General features: G+C 40.3%; 1 pseudogene; it reads right to left on the reverse strand.

The window, feature by feature from the left end:
- Positions 1–11,369: 11,369 nt before the first annotated feature.
- Positions 11,370–14,178, reverse strand: LOC121007787 (annotated as a pseudogene).
- Positions 14,179–15,492: the final 1,314 nt, after the last annotated feature.

Genomic DNA, 15,492 nt, shown 5'->3' on the forward strand with positions numbered 1-15,492 from the left:
TCGTCTGACTACCCTGCTGGTTCCTGATCCTGGCTTCGTCTGACTACCCTTCCGGTTTCCTGACCTCTGGCTACGCAAAGACTCTGCTTCGGTTTCACCATCCGTTTGGACTTTTGCTTTATAGCTTGATTTGCAATAAAGCCTTCTTATTTTCACTTATCTCTTGTTGTACGTCTGGTTCATGGTTCCGTGACAATTATCAGTCAGATTTTCTCCACAGGTTACATTTCTGCTCTGCCATAAGTCCCAGAATAGGGAAAAGTCTCTTCCCAGTATCACACTATGCATTAGTGATTTAACCACACCCACTTCATGACATGATACACCACATGGAGTTTCTATTGTGACCCGAGCAGTTGGGTACTCTCTGGTTTCTCCATGTATGCACAGTACCCCAACAGTATGTCCACTGTATGTCCCAGGGTTTACCAGAGAGCCGTGTACCAAGGTCACCAAGCTCCCAGAGTCCAACAGCGCCTCAGCTGTACAACCTCCTATGGACACAGTACACATTTGAGGTTCTAACTTAGACACAGTTTCTGCAGAATACACGGGTTGTGCAAACAGAGAAATACGTCTGGACATATTGCAGTCCATTGGCTCAGTTGTGAGGGGGCAATTAGCAACCACATGTCCAAATTCATGACACCGCCAGCACTGTACACGGCACTGTTCCCCATTTTGGGACCCTGGCCTGGACCTCCAGGTCCCAGCGGAACGTGGCACAGCTGGCTCCCCCTTTGAGCCATCTCCCCTTAAAGCATTTCTCATGTCTCTAGCAATTGGTACAGGCTTACCAGTAGACTTCGGTGACCTGCTGTCCCTGGGGCTGGCATACCTGGAAGATGCTTGGAGTAGGTCCTCTGTTGCACTGTACTGCTCCACGAGACTCACCAATTGGTCAGCAGTTGTAGGTCCTCCTTGTCCAACCCAGCGCTGGATCTTGGGGGGTACTGACCTGATGAACTTATCCAGGACAACTTTTTCTACAATTTGACCTGGGGTACTTTCCTCAGGCTGCAGCCATTTCCTCACAAGATGGATCAGATCGTGCATCTGTGAACGGGGTGGCAAGCTCTCAGAGAAAGTCCAGTTGTGCACACGGCCTGCACGCACATGCATGTTTACTCCAAGTCGAGCAAGTATCTCACCCTTAAGTTTTGCATAATTTTTCGCCTCTGGCTCACCCAAATCGTAGTAGGCCTTCTGCGGTTCCCCAGTTAAGAAAGGCGCCACCACATCCGCCCACTGGTCGACTGGTAACTTTTCACGCTCTGCTACTCTCTCAAAGACCATGAGATAGGCTTCCACATCATCTGTGGGCGTCATCTTTTGGAGTGAACTTTGTACCGCAGCCCGTGCTGTTGGCAACGCTCCCCGGCTTCCTGACACGGCAGCATTTTCACCGGTAAGTCGCAAAGCCGCCATTGCCTCACTCAGCACCGCCATTTTCTCCATTAATTGGCGACTCATATCATCCTGCCTGGCCTGTGCCTGGTGCTGTCGTTTGTCAGCCTGTGCAAAGGTTTGCTGCTGCTGCAAAATCAGCTGTTGCTGTTGAAGAATGGCTTGTCCAAACTGTTTGCCAAAGTCCTCCATTACACCAGCCGTGAAGTGAACTGGCAGGTCTGTGCAACAAACTTTTTAGGTGTCTGTCTCTTTAAGACTGCATTTTTGGATCCAGTTGCCCGCATCTGACACCATATGTGGGGATCAGCTCAATAGTAGTAGGCACAGCAGTCAGAGACAGTGACACAATGGCACAGTTCACACAGGGGTTTGCCTGTTTTCTTTATTCTCGTCCACAAACAAAATATAAGGCCTTTACACTCAGGCAAAGATACAAAATAAATTCCTGCTCGGCTGAGCACTAACTAAACATAAAATCACTCTTTCTATACGGGCGGCCTACTACCAGCCACACGACACAATTCAAAATAAACTCACAGTGTCCTTTTTGTTGTTTGCACAGACTTCAGCAGCAATGGTGAAAGCCAGTCAGTTCAACCAGTCCCCACCCAGACATGCTCATAGTGCAAACCTTTATAGCCCAGAAATGAGCTGAGCTCCATCACCTGGCTGAGAGCTCTATATGAAACCTGTTCTGGACAGGAAGGGAATGAGGAGCCCCGCTACCAACCTGCATCCTCATTCCATTGAAATCCAGGCCCGACAACACAATTTACCAAAGTCCTCAGCAAACTATGCTTTGCTAAAGCAGACCATCTTTTCCTGGATTTCTGATATCTCACCCAGGTTTCCTAGTTGAGATATCCACCTCCTGTAGCATAGTACATGGTATACGAAAGAAACCTAGGGGAAATATAACGATTCTCTACTACTTTTCCAGTCACTCTCTCACAATATATATATATATATATAAAATCCACATTATACAGTATAGACTATAACACCCAACAGTATATAGTATACAATATATACCATAACACCCCACAGTATATGGTATACCACAGTATATAGTGCCCTACAATAAGCAGTATACAATATAGCACCCAATAGAATAGAGCATTCATTATAGCACCCCACAGTATATTGTACCCTACAGTATACCGTATAACACCCCACAGTATTCAGTACCTCACAGTATGCAGTATACATTATAACACCCCATAAAATGCAGTACAATACAGTATACAGTATAGAACCCTGCAGTATACAGCATAACACTCCACAGTATATAGTATCCTGCAATATGCAGTATAATACCCCACAGCATACAGTATAGCACCACCTAGTACATAGTGCCCTACATTATACAGTACGGCACTCCAAAGTATACAGCACCCCATACTATGCAGAATATATGCATGTATAGTACTATATATAGTAACACCCTCTGTCACCTTTTCCTGATGTAATCTCCACATAAAACTATGGAAAATTTTACCTGCAGCAGCATTCCTCCTGGTGAAAAAGTATGTATGTGAGCAGTGACACTGCCATGTGACCAGTATGTCATCTTTTCCTTTCTCCTTTGTCATACCAGCATCACTCTCCTTCTTTGTAATGAGCGTTTTGGGCAGTGACTGCACCTACAGAAATGCCAGCCCTGAAGCTGCCAACCCAAACTTCCATATAATCTGCCATTGTTTCCAAGCTCAAATATGGTTAGATTTGGTTCTTTTAGTTGTCTGTAGTGGTAAAGATTGTTAACGTCAAGGTCTCTAGAATATATGTATTTCATAACTTGAACAAACATTTTAATCACCTACAAGTTGGTAAGTAAGGCAATTTTGCTATCCACTGCAGTCCTTCTTATGACAAATGTATCATGCACATACTTTGTGTTACTGAATAGTAATAACAGGGATACTAGCACTGCCGTCTAAATAAGGGGGGGGGGTCACCCACAATGTACAACAGTGGGCGTGTCGCTGCAGGGTTCTGATAAGGGGTTAATTGCCAAAAGACCCCAATAGATAGGAAAACCTAATGATAAAACAAGAATAGAACCCGCGCTGACTATTTAACAAGTTGTGATACCGCAGTGTATGGAGGATATTTGCGCACCCAGTGTGGGCTGGATATATAAAATAACTGCTATCCTGCAATGTCACCAGTGTTTGCGATGTATAAGTAATCCTTAACAGGTAGAATCCAGTGGGGTTAGTTACAGTACATGTATATAAAAAAGCCTGCAGGCACTTACTGATAAGCGCACTCAGAGGCGCGTATGTTCATGCAGCTGGATTCATTCGCCGCTTGTTACGCTTCTTCTCTTGCGATTCTTCTCTAGTGATTCTTCAGTGTCTCTCCTGGCGCTGTCTTCTGCTCACCAAGTGGCACGCGCGTAGCTCCGGCCGGTAGCTCGCGCGTGCTCAGTAAAGCGGTGTTTACTCGTTGTCCTGGAAACCTTACATGTGACGACACTTGAAGCTACAGAAGCCTCTATTGTCCACAATACCTCCGACACGTTTCGGAATAAGCGTATTCCTTCCTCAGGGATGAATATGGATCCTGCTTCACTGGTTTTTAAACCTGTCGGTTCCCATGGAAACAGTTTTTGTTTACACGGCCACGCTGGAGCAAGAAAGGACACTGTAATGATCAGGGAAAAAGGTTCTGCCATAGATAGTGGGTCTTATTGATTTACTTTACAGCTCCGTGAGTATATATTCCTTATGTAAGGTTCATACTGTTTAGTGGGTATATATACATCTCCGTGAGTATCTGTTCCTTATGTAAGGTCCATACTGTTTGGTTGCTAATAGTGACTGACAATCACTATTTTCACCTCCATTATGATTATTGGTCCATTGTATAGTTAAAGTATCTTCTTGGAGGTCCGTTGTATATTTGATTATGGGTTACCAAGAAATATGGGTTATAGGAAAGAGAATAATTCAATTTCATGGTTAAGGCCAATGAGGGCCAAGGTATTTAGATTATAAATCCATTCACTCCTTGCGGGACATCATTTTAATGTAATCGCCACCTCTAGGATCCTGCCTTATTTGTTCTACCCCTCCAAAGGAAGAACCTTCAAATCTGCCTTTATGTTTTTCAATAAAGTGGCGTGACAATGGGTGGCCTACAAATTTTTTATTAATATTTTTTATATGCTCCCATATTCTAATTTTTAGTACACATTTTGTCCTCCCTATATAGATCTTCCCACAGGGACATTTTATATGGTAGATGACCCCCTTAGAATTGCATGTTAGATGGTTTCTGATTTTATGTATATTATTACCAGTAGTGATTTCCTTTATACTGTCTTTTTGCCTTGAAGCTAGGCAAGCCTTACATGTTCTACGTGGAAAAAATCAATTTCTGTCTTCAGGCAAACTTAGTTTCTTCCTGCCATTATTGGTTCTAATGGATGGAGCTAACATGTTTCCCAGGTTTTTCGACTGCCTGAAGATAAATTTTGGTGCCATGGGTAGTTTCTCCCCAATAATTTTATCATATTTGAGAATATCCCAGTGTTTTTTTATTATTTAAAATAGGAAAATAGCAGGCACACTCATAAATGGGATAGAATAAAATGGTTTTTATTATAAAATACTAAATTAAAATTGGCAGGGATAGTTTTTAGAGCATAGGTGAGTAGGTCTGGACACTAGTAGTGTGTGCCAGATAAGGGGTGGCTGGTACCAGATATTTTGTGAGAAAAAAATATAGTGTATCTAGTCCATTTAGCTAAATGGTCTATAAGGTTGTGATTGGGAGTTGACATTTTTTATTTATTTTTTTAAGTTCCAATGAACAAGAAAGTTTCAATAAAATAGAAAGAAAAAAATGAAAAAATGAAGAAATAGTAAAAATTAATGATTGGCTATATAAGCCGTGCAGTCTTAGTGCTATCAGCCGTATATTTGGTCTTTTCTGGTGGGCTCTTGTGAATATGATATCGTTTGCCAGTAGTTGGTGGATGGTCTATGTCCCTTTATTTATGTATATAAAGCTGCGCTGTAAAAGATGGTGTTGCACAAACATGTACAATATGGTCATGCACAATGTGGTTTCATGTAGAACTCTTATTTGTGAGAAAGGCAACCTGTGAGGGAATTGGTGTTCTGGACCTCGGTACGGCGTCCCGTACTGTCTTAGGTTCAGAATTCACTTACCCACCACGCGGTGATGTTCTCCGTCAGTGCTCCAGCCAGGTGTTCCTTGCAGCTCTGCTCTCCGGCTGTCGGCGTCCCATGTGGTATCCAAGCGCATGCGTCTGTTGTCTGACGTGTAGCGTGCACGTGACCTTAGGTTGGTCTTGTGATCGGGATCCTCCGGGCCGTTTTGAGTGAGGCAATAAAGTTAGGGGAGCGCTAAGTGCTTCTAAGTGCTTGATTGTATGTAGTTGCTGATGTATTTAGCAATGATCCTCCGTACCCTTAAACGCGTTTCGGGACTTCACTTGGTCCCTTCATCAGTAAGTGGAGGACTTGCGGCATATGCTTAGTATTTATTGGGTGGACCATTAAGGGTCAATCAATCAATTTGAAGTTCAACCCATCAATTAGGGTTGATTGGAGAGTGTGTTGGTCTGTGACTGATTAAAACAGATGTTTCATGGTGAAACGTAGAGGTGTTACAATGTAAAACCAGGAATGGATCCCAGTGTAAAATGGATCCCAGTGTAAAATGGGATCGGGGTAGAAATACAATTGGGATTGAAGATAGAAGTTAAAAATGGGAACTGGAGGTGGGAATTAAAATGGGACCATTTTTAGGCAAGTTGTATTTTTGAGGATTAATTTTATTATTGAACAACAACCATGTTCTCAATGAACCCAAAAAACTCATTAATATCAAAGCTGAATATTTTTGGAAGTAGTTTTTAGTTTGTTTTTAGTTTTAGCTATTTTAGGGGGATATCTGTGTGTGCAGGTGACTATTACTGTGCATAATTATTAGGCAACTTAACAAAAAACAAATATATACCCATTTCAATTATTTATTTTTACCAGTGAAACCAATATAACATCTCAACATTCACAAATATACATTTCTGACATTCAAAAACAAAACAAAAACAAATCAGTGACCAATATAGCCACCTTTCTTTGCAAGGACACTCAAAAGCCTGCCATCCATGGATTCTGTCAGTGTTTTGATCTGTTCACCATCAACATTGCGTGCAGCAGCAACCACAGCCTCCCAGACACTGTTCAGAGAGGTGTACTGTTTTCCCTCCTTGTAAATCTCACATTTTATGATGGACCACAGGTTCTCAATGGGGTTCAGATCAGGTGAACAAGGAGGCCATGTCATTAGATTTTCTTCTTTTATACCCTTTCTTGCCAGCCACGCTGTGGAGTACTTGGACGCGTGTGATGGAGCATTGTCCTGCATGGAAATCATGTTTTTCTTGAAGGATGCAGACTTCTTCCTGTACCACTGCTTGAAGAAGGTGTCTTCCAGAAACTGGCAGTAGGACTGGGAGTTGAGCTTGACTCCATCCTCAACCCGAAAAGGCCCCACAAGCTCATCTTTGATGATACCAGCCCAAACCAGTACTCCACCTCCACCTTGCTGGCGTCTGAGTCGGACTGGAGCTCTCTGCCCTTTACCAATCCAGCCACGGGCCCATCCATCTGGCCCATCAAGACTCACTCTCATTTCATCAGTCCATAAAACCTTAGAAAAATCAGTCTTGAGATATTTCTTGGCCCAGTCTTGACGTTTCAGCTTGTGTGTCTTGTTCAGTGGTGGTCGTCTTTCAGCCTTTCTTACCTTGGCCATGTCTCTGAGTATTGCACACCTTGTGCTTTTGGGCACTCCAGTGATGTTGCAGCTCTGAAATATGGCCAAACTGGTGGCAAGTGGCATCTTGGCAGCTGCACGCTTGACTTTTCTCAGTTCATGGGCAGTTATTTTGCGCCTTGGTTTTTCCACACGCTTCTTGCGACCCTGTTGACTATTTTGAATGAAACGTTTGATTGTTCGATGATCACGCTTCAGAAGCTTTGCAATTTTAAGAGTGCTGCATCCCTCTGCAAGATATCTCACTATTTTTGACTTTTCTGAGCCTGTCAAGTCCTTCTTTTGACCCATTTTGCCAAAGGAAAGGAAGTTGCCTAATAATTATGCACATCTGATATAGGGTGTTGATGTCATTAGACCACACCCCTTCTCATTACAGAGATGCACATCACCTAATATGCTTAATTGTTAGTAGGCTTTCGAGCCTATACAGCTTGGAGTAAGACAACATGCATAAAGAGGATGATGTGGTCAAAATACTCATTTGCCTAATAATTCTGCACTCCCTGTATTGACAATATTGAGGTAATATAGGATAATTTTACAGTCTAATATGTGGAGATGTAGATAGTGTATATCCTTAGAGTATATGAAGATGGGGGATTTGGTCAATATTGGTGTGTATATGTGTCTATGTATTTTATATATATACACATAGGAGATTATAAGAATGAAAATTAAATGGGACATGACAGTGATGGTTGTTGCTTTAGAAGGGGTCCTTCAGTGTCAACTTCCATCCGTATGGCATAGACCTCAAGGGAAATAGAGTTCTCAGTTTGTTAGTGGGCCACAATATGGTCAATTATGGCTGTTGGACATTGTGTGTGTTTTCTATATAGATGTCTCATTTTGTTTGTGGGCCACAATATATAGTAATAATAAATTTGGAGTGTTGTATATTGTGTGTATTATCTTAATTGTGGAGTTTGGTTGTTCCTTACTGTAGGGTTGTTGGGCTAATATTTCAATCGGCCTTATATTTATATTTATATGTGTGTTGATATGTGTGAGCTTCTCTAGGTGTTGATACATGTAATGGTGTAATGTAGGGCCTAGTGTTGTTTAAGTTAGGGTGTGTGGGATATGGTACTTGGTATTGTAGCTATCCCAATTTGGAGAAAAAACCGGACTCACTGGTGACCCCATATCGGTGGGTCAGTTGAATATCAACACTGGTCCGTAGAACAATAGACCCAGCGTTGATCAGACAGTGACCAACGGACTATGGGGTAACTGTGATGCCAATATTGGTCCACATGTGGGATAGTAGCAGATTTGTAATAAATTGGGTAGCTAGTTGATCTATGGGGTCGAGATGTATTATACGGTATACTGTGTGTTTGTCTATGGGGTCAAGATGTATTATACGGGGTACTATGTGTTGATCCATGTAATGTAGGGCCTAGAGTTGTTTAAGTTAGGGTGTGTGGGATATGGTAATTGGTATTGTAGCTATCCCAATTTGGAGAAAAACCGGACTCACTGGTGACCCCATGTCGGTGGGTCAGTTGAATATCAACACTGGTCCGTAGAACAATAGACCCAGCGTTGATTAGACAGTGACTAACAGACTATGGGGTAATTGTGATACCAATATTGGTCCACATGTGGGATAGTAGCAGATTTGTAATAGATTGCGTAGCTAGTTTGTCTATAAGGTCAAGATGTATTATATGGGGTACTATGTGCAAGGGATAAGGTCCTGGGCATTGTAGTTATTTTATATTGGAAGGTGCCATACCTTGGGTAGGCTATTGGCCCTATATCTGTATGGGTTTGCCAAATATCAATATTAATCCTAGTCCATGCAGTAGGCGACCCATCGATGATTGGGGGATATATTACTGTAACTCCACTATGTATAGTGGCTGATATGGAATTATGTGATAGTCTTATGTGGAACTGATGGTGCATATTTTTGTATACTAGATATACTAGTTTGTGCCTATTTGTACCCAATTTAGTGGTGGGGTGTTTAGAAATTCCTGGGTGACTGTGTCTGTTCAAATTGCTGTAATGTGTACATATTCTCGGTAGGCGAGTGTAACGTCTCAGAGGAAGCCAAAGATCTCCATACGTTTAACCCGTTTGGTGCAATTGAGTCGAATTCAAAGATCCTTCTAGATTTTAGTCTGGACATTCTATGTATGTGATTCCCGCCCCTCCAGTCTTTTGTTATTCTTTCTAATGCTGTGAATTTCAGTCCTGTGGGGTCCTTGTTGTGCACAGTTTTGAAGTGGTTTGATAATGTGTGTGTTTTAAGTCCCTTTTTTACATTTGAGATATGTTCAGATATCCTTTTTTTCAGAGTCCTTTTCGTTCGGCCTATGTAAATCCTCTGACATGGACATTCCAGGGCATATATAACGTCGGTTGAACCGCACGTTAAAAATTCTTTGATCTCCTGTTTGTGTGAATTTTTCTTAGATATGACGTGTGTGTTTTTTTTAGGGAATGTTGCTACCTTGCAGTTGTTGCATTTTCCTCACCTATAGAAGCCCGTCATGTTTGTCCATTCTTGAATGGATGTTTTTTTTTTTGAAGTCTGTTTAATAGATGGGGCTACTTTTAGGCCTAGGTTTGGGGCCTTCGTAAATGTTATTTGTGGGATAGTTGGGATAGTAGGTCCTATGATTTTATCTTGTTTTATGTGGTGCCAGTGGTTATTGATGATTTGTTTGATTTTCTTATATTGTGAATTGTAGGGAAGAATGATTCTAAAGGAGGTGTCTTTCTGTGGGTTTTTTTCATTGTTTTTAATGAAGAAATCTTTTCTGTCCATATGTCGAACTTGGTTTAGTGATGAGTCGATGAGTGGGATTGGGTATTTCTTGTCTATAAATTGTTTTCTCATTTTTTGTGCTTCTTCCTCAAATTGTGTGTCCAGTGTGCAGTTTCTTTTTACACTCCGGAACTGTCCTTGTGGTATGTTTGTTAACCAGGAAGGTAAATGGCAACTGTCAAATTGTATGAAGCTATTTTTGGCTGTTGGTTTTTGGTAGGTTGTGCAAATGAGTTTATCTTTGTCTATGGATATTTGTAGATCCAAGAATTCTATTTTGGATGTGCTAATGATGGGTGTAAATTTTAGATTGTATTTGTTAGAATTTATCTCTTTCAAGAAGGAGTTTAGTTTTTCTTCACTGTCTCGTCATACGAACAGAACGTTGTCTATATAGCGTTGCCATAGCATCAATGTCCAACAGCCATAATTGACCATATTGTGGCCCACTAACAAATGGAGAACTCTATTTCCCCTGAGGTCTATGCCATACGGACGGAAGTTGACACTGATGGATCCATACAAATATAGGACCCCTTCTAAAGCAACAACCATCACTGTCATGTCCCACTGTCATGTCCCATATAATTTTCATTCTTATAATCTCCTATGTGTATATATATACAATACATAGATACATATACACACCAATATTGAATATTTTATTCTATCCCATTTATGAGTGTGCCTGTTATTTTCCTATTTTAAGCTGCTCCTTCCTTGACTGGGTGAGTCAAACCAGCAGCTCAGCACCTCTACCATTCTATTGAACAGTTGAGCCGCCTTATTTCTCTCTTTTTTTATTATTTGTTTGAATTGGAATTCTTTTCCATGATATTGGGTTATTATGGGTATATTGAAGTCATGCATTTTGTTATTTTCATTCTTATTAATTTTCTCTTTATTCTTTTGTATAAGTGATTTTCGCTCTATTTGTAGGCCTCTGAGTGCGCTTATCAGTATGTGCCTGCAGGCTTTTTTATATACATGTACTGTAACTAACCCCACTGGATTCTACCTGTTAAGGATTACTTATACATCCCAAACACTGGTGACATTGCAGGATAGCAGTTATTATATATATCTAGCCCACACTGGGTGCGCAAATATCCTCCATACACTGCGGTGTCACAACATGTTAAATAGTCAGCGCGAGTTCTATTCTTACTTTGTGTTACTGTTTAGCAGGTTAATTATCAGGTCAATAGTGCCTTATTTGATCAACTTGTAGTTTGAGATCTGGACTGTGCCTCCTGGGGTAGCCAAGCAAGAGCTATAATACTGTAAGAATATCTTTTTTATTCAGCCAGTAAGCAGTGACCTCAGTAGCATACAACTAAAATCCCTCTTTTTTAAGTTAATGGGCTATACTGGGATAGAATGAATTATGGCTTCCAATCAAAACTCCCTTTTGGGGCAGTTTGAAACCAGTACAGATCATGGCCTTGAGGAAGGCAGAATAGATGTTTTGGACCCTAAGGCCTCATTCACACGACATGTTTTTTCACTGTCAGTGATTTGGCTTCAGTGGTCCGTGTGCGATTTTGCTTCGGTTGTGTTTCCTTGTGTCTTCCTTTTTTTTTGTCTGACAGGGGAAAAAAAAGGAAGGTTAATGAAAAATGTAATTTTATTGCACCAAGGTGTTGTAGAAAAGAACGGACACGGACTCGGACACGGACGACATACCAGTTGTGCATCCGTTTTTTTTGACGGACCCATTGACTTGATTGGGTCCGTCCTCCGTTTTCCACTGACAAGAATAGGACAGGTTATTTTTTTTGACGGACTGGAATCACGGATCACGGACGCAGAGAAAAAACTGAGGACTATCAGTTTTTTTTCACAGCTCCATAGAAATGAATGGGACCTCCGCTAAACTGTGAAAAATGACGGAACGGACGCGGATGCACACATCGGTCGTGTGCATGAGGCCTAATGCAAACCACATTACTGGTAGATGCTATTTCACAATGTAGCATAGGTTCATCTCCCTTCAAGTGAGGCTAGGAAAACTTTGATGCCAACATAAACTGCAAGGATGATGGGGCTCTCTAATGTTGGGAGAGGACTCTTATCAACTATTTCTCCAATCATGACTTTTTTGGTCACATAAATAAATTCAACCCCCAAAATCTTGTACGCAAATGGTTAAAGAGCAGGAGGCTCACAGATTGCATTCAACCACCAGGACATCATTTACTCTGACAAGGAACTACACATTGAAGGGTCCAGAAATGACAAAAGCATTTGCAATTATTTGGTTGCAATTTCACTTTCTCAAGTGCCCTCTGGCTGATTTTCTATGTGGGAATCATAAGTGTATCATTCCCTGAGTGAACCCCTGCCTTCTCCATATGTTCTGAAATAGCATCACAAATGACACAGTCTTCTTTGGCAACAGCATCCATCTCCACTTTTCGTGCTCCTTCAATGAACCAGGTGATCACCACTGGGTACACTTGTGAAACGTGGATGGCTTTAGGTAGGAAGCTCTTCAGTTCTTCTCAAATACGCCACCTCTGAGCACATAGGATATAGTAGGCATGGGTAACCAACAGTCTTTGTAAAATACAAAGCATCATTCAGAGAGTTAACTGCTTTCCATGGTGCTTGGCCAATCTGAAGCTTATCCAGGACAGCAGAGAATATGGAATGGTCTTCAGTAGTGATGAGCGGTAGGGGCAATATTCGAATTTGCGATATTTCGCAAATATTTGTGTAGAATATTCGTCATATATTTGAGAATTCACAAATTCTAGATTATTTTCTTGATCGCGAATAATAGGCAATGTAATATTCCTGTAATGTGCTTGAAATACAGGCTTGGGTCACTATAGCTACATTTTTCAAGCTGCTAGAAGTTTCCTGAGACTGGAGAAAATGTTTGGCACTGCAGAACATTACAATAGCTCTATATGCAGATAGAGTGCTCCAACATATTCACGATTGCGAAATCAGCACCAATGATGCGAATATTTTAGCGCAATACATGCAGCTTCACATTTTAACAGGTCTGACTACTTATTAGTGATTGGTGCACTAAATATTGTTGTGAACTTGTGACATCACAGCACTATGTAGCATAGATACATACATACAGCACTATATATGTAGCATGCATGTATGGACAGCAGAACCATCATCTACACTATATCACTAACCTACACTGACTATCTCTCACCAGCTATCTATATTATATATATAAGCTAACTAACTATCTAATGTAATGACACAGGAAATCGGAGAGCACAGCAATAACACTCTCTCAGATCTGCAAAATACTGTATACAAGGGCTGCTGGGGAGGTCCTTATATAGTAAGGGGTAGGCAACTTTCCTATTGGTTGTTAGGGATGTTGCTAAGCTCAGACAAAGACATTGCAGCCTTCTCATTGGCCCACAAGCAAGAAGGGAGGTTACTGTTGAAAAACAAAATCTAGAATATTCAAAATTACAAATATATATCGCTATATTCTAAATATTCGTGAATTCTCGAAGTGCCGATATTTGCAAATAATATTCGCTATTCGAATATTCTAGCCCAACACTAGTCTTCAGCTCTATGAATCTGCAGTGGGCTAGTGCCCATTCCATTCTTCTATAGAGGAACTGAAAATTGTTGGGGATATGCCATCTCTTGACTTAGGCTGATATCTGTTGCCCATGCTTTGTTCATTGAAGTTTGCAGTGAAGCCATACATGACTGGATGACATATTTCTAGTGCCTTCTGGAAAGTCACCTCTCCACAACTCTTTATAGAGTAGCCAATCAATCCTGAGGGACCACTGAAGTTATCCAAATCACAAAGAGGTATCTAGTCATGTAGTCCAGACTGTAGTCAAAGCATTATGTGTTTTTTCTAGATACACCTTTCCTAATCTTTGGCAGTAGTATACCAAGGCAGTAATGAAGGCCAAAGGATACCCGGTGGCTTTAGAAGCTAAAGCAGGCTTATGGAAAAATTGTTCATTGACTTCAATGATGGCACACTCCAGTGAAGTTGGATGGAAAGCAAATTGGCCATTAAATTTACCAATGATTCCCAAGTGATGCACATTAATAGAACAGGCACTCTGCATCTGACATTCTTCATTGGGCAGGGCCTGAAAGGGAATTACAACAACTGAGTTCCCTATGTGGACTGCCATAGCTTGCAAATGTTCCATATTGCTGATGGGCACATGGCAAGGCACAGAAAGGAAGGAGCAACATATGGATTTTGGTGAGCAGAGTTAAATGGGATAATTTTAAGTTGCTATGTCACATTTGAAGACCCCTGATGCACCCTTACAGTAGAAACTGTGACCCCATTTTGGAAACTACGGGATAAAGATACAGTTTTATTTGTACTATTTTGCTATAAATATGATTTTTGATCACTCAATATTAACCAAAAAAGACTATTCTGGCATTGTTTTTATTTATTTTACTGCATTCATCTGACAGGATAGATCATGTGTTATTTGTAAAAATCAGGTTGCTACGGACGCGATAATATCCAAATATGTCTATTTTTTTGTTTTAGTTTTACATAATAAACCATTTATAAAAAAAAAATCATGTATTTGTTGGTACTATTTGTGGGTACATAACATTTTTTGATTGTTCAATATTACATTTTTGGGGGACAAGGTGACCAAAAATTGGCATAGTTTTTATTTTATTTTCTTTACCACGTTCATCTGAGTGGGTAAATCATATGATACTTTTATAGCGGTGGTCATTATTTATTTCAGTTTAACACTATAAAAAGCATTTTTTTTAAATCATGTTTTTGTGTCTCCATTTTCTCCATATTTAGTTTATTTTTCTGCTGATCATCTTGTATAGGGGCTTGTTTTTTGCAGGAAGATTTGATGTTTTTATTGGTACCATTTTTGGGTACTTAAGATTTTTTGATTGTTCAATATTACACAATTTTGGGGGCAATCTGACAAAAAAATGGCACAGTTGTTATGAAAAAAAATTACGCTGTTCATCTAAGCGGGTAGATCATGTGATATTTTTACAAGAATACCTAATAAGTCTATTTTTTATTTTAAATATCATGTTTTGATGTCTCCATTTTCTGAAAGCCATATTTTTTTTAAAACTTTCTTCCTATCGTCTTGTGTAGTGGCTCATTTTTTTGCGGGAAGAGTTGATGCTTTTATTGGTACCATTTTTGGGCACATAAGATTATTTTGATCATTCATATATTTTTTGGGCAAGGTGACCAAAAAATTGCTGTTTTGGCACTTTTTTTTTTTTTTTACAGTGTTCACCTGATGGTAGATCATGTGATTAATTTTTTTATAGATCTGGTCATTATAGATGCAGCGATATTTAACTTTTTATTAGAAATTGCTTGATGATGGGAAAAGGGGCACTTTTTTTTTACTGCAAACTTTAATTTGTTAGATTTTTATAAAACACCTTTACTTACTTTTTTCCCATGTTTTATTTTTATCCCAGGACAGGGACTTCAACATTTCAGGGCT

Source organism: Bufo bufo, chromosome 1 (assembly GCF_905171765.1).
Source record: "Bufo bufo chromosome 1, aBufBuf1.1, whole genome shotgun sequence".
NCBI lineage: Eukaryota > Metazoa > Chordata > Amphibia > Anura > Bufonidae > Bufo > Bufo bufo.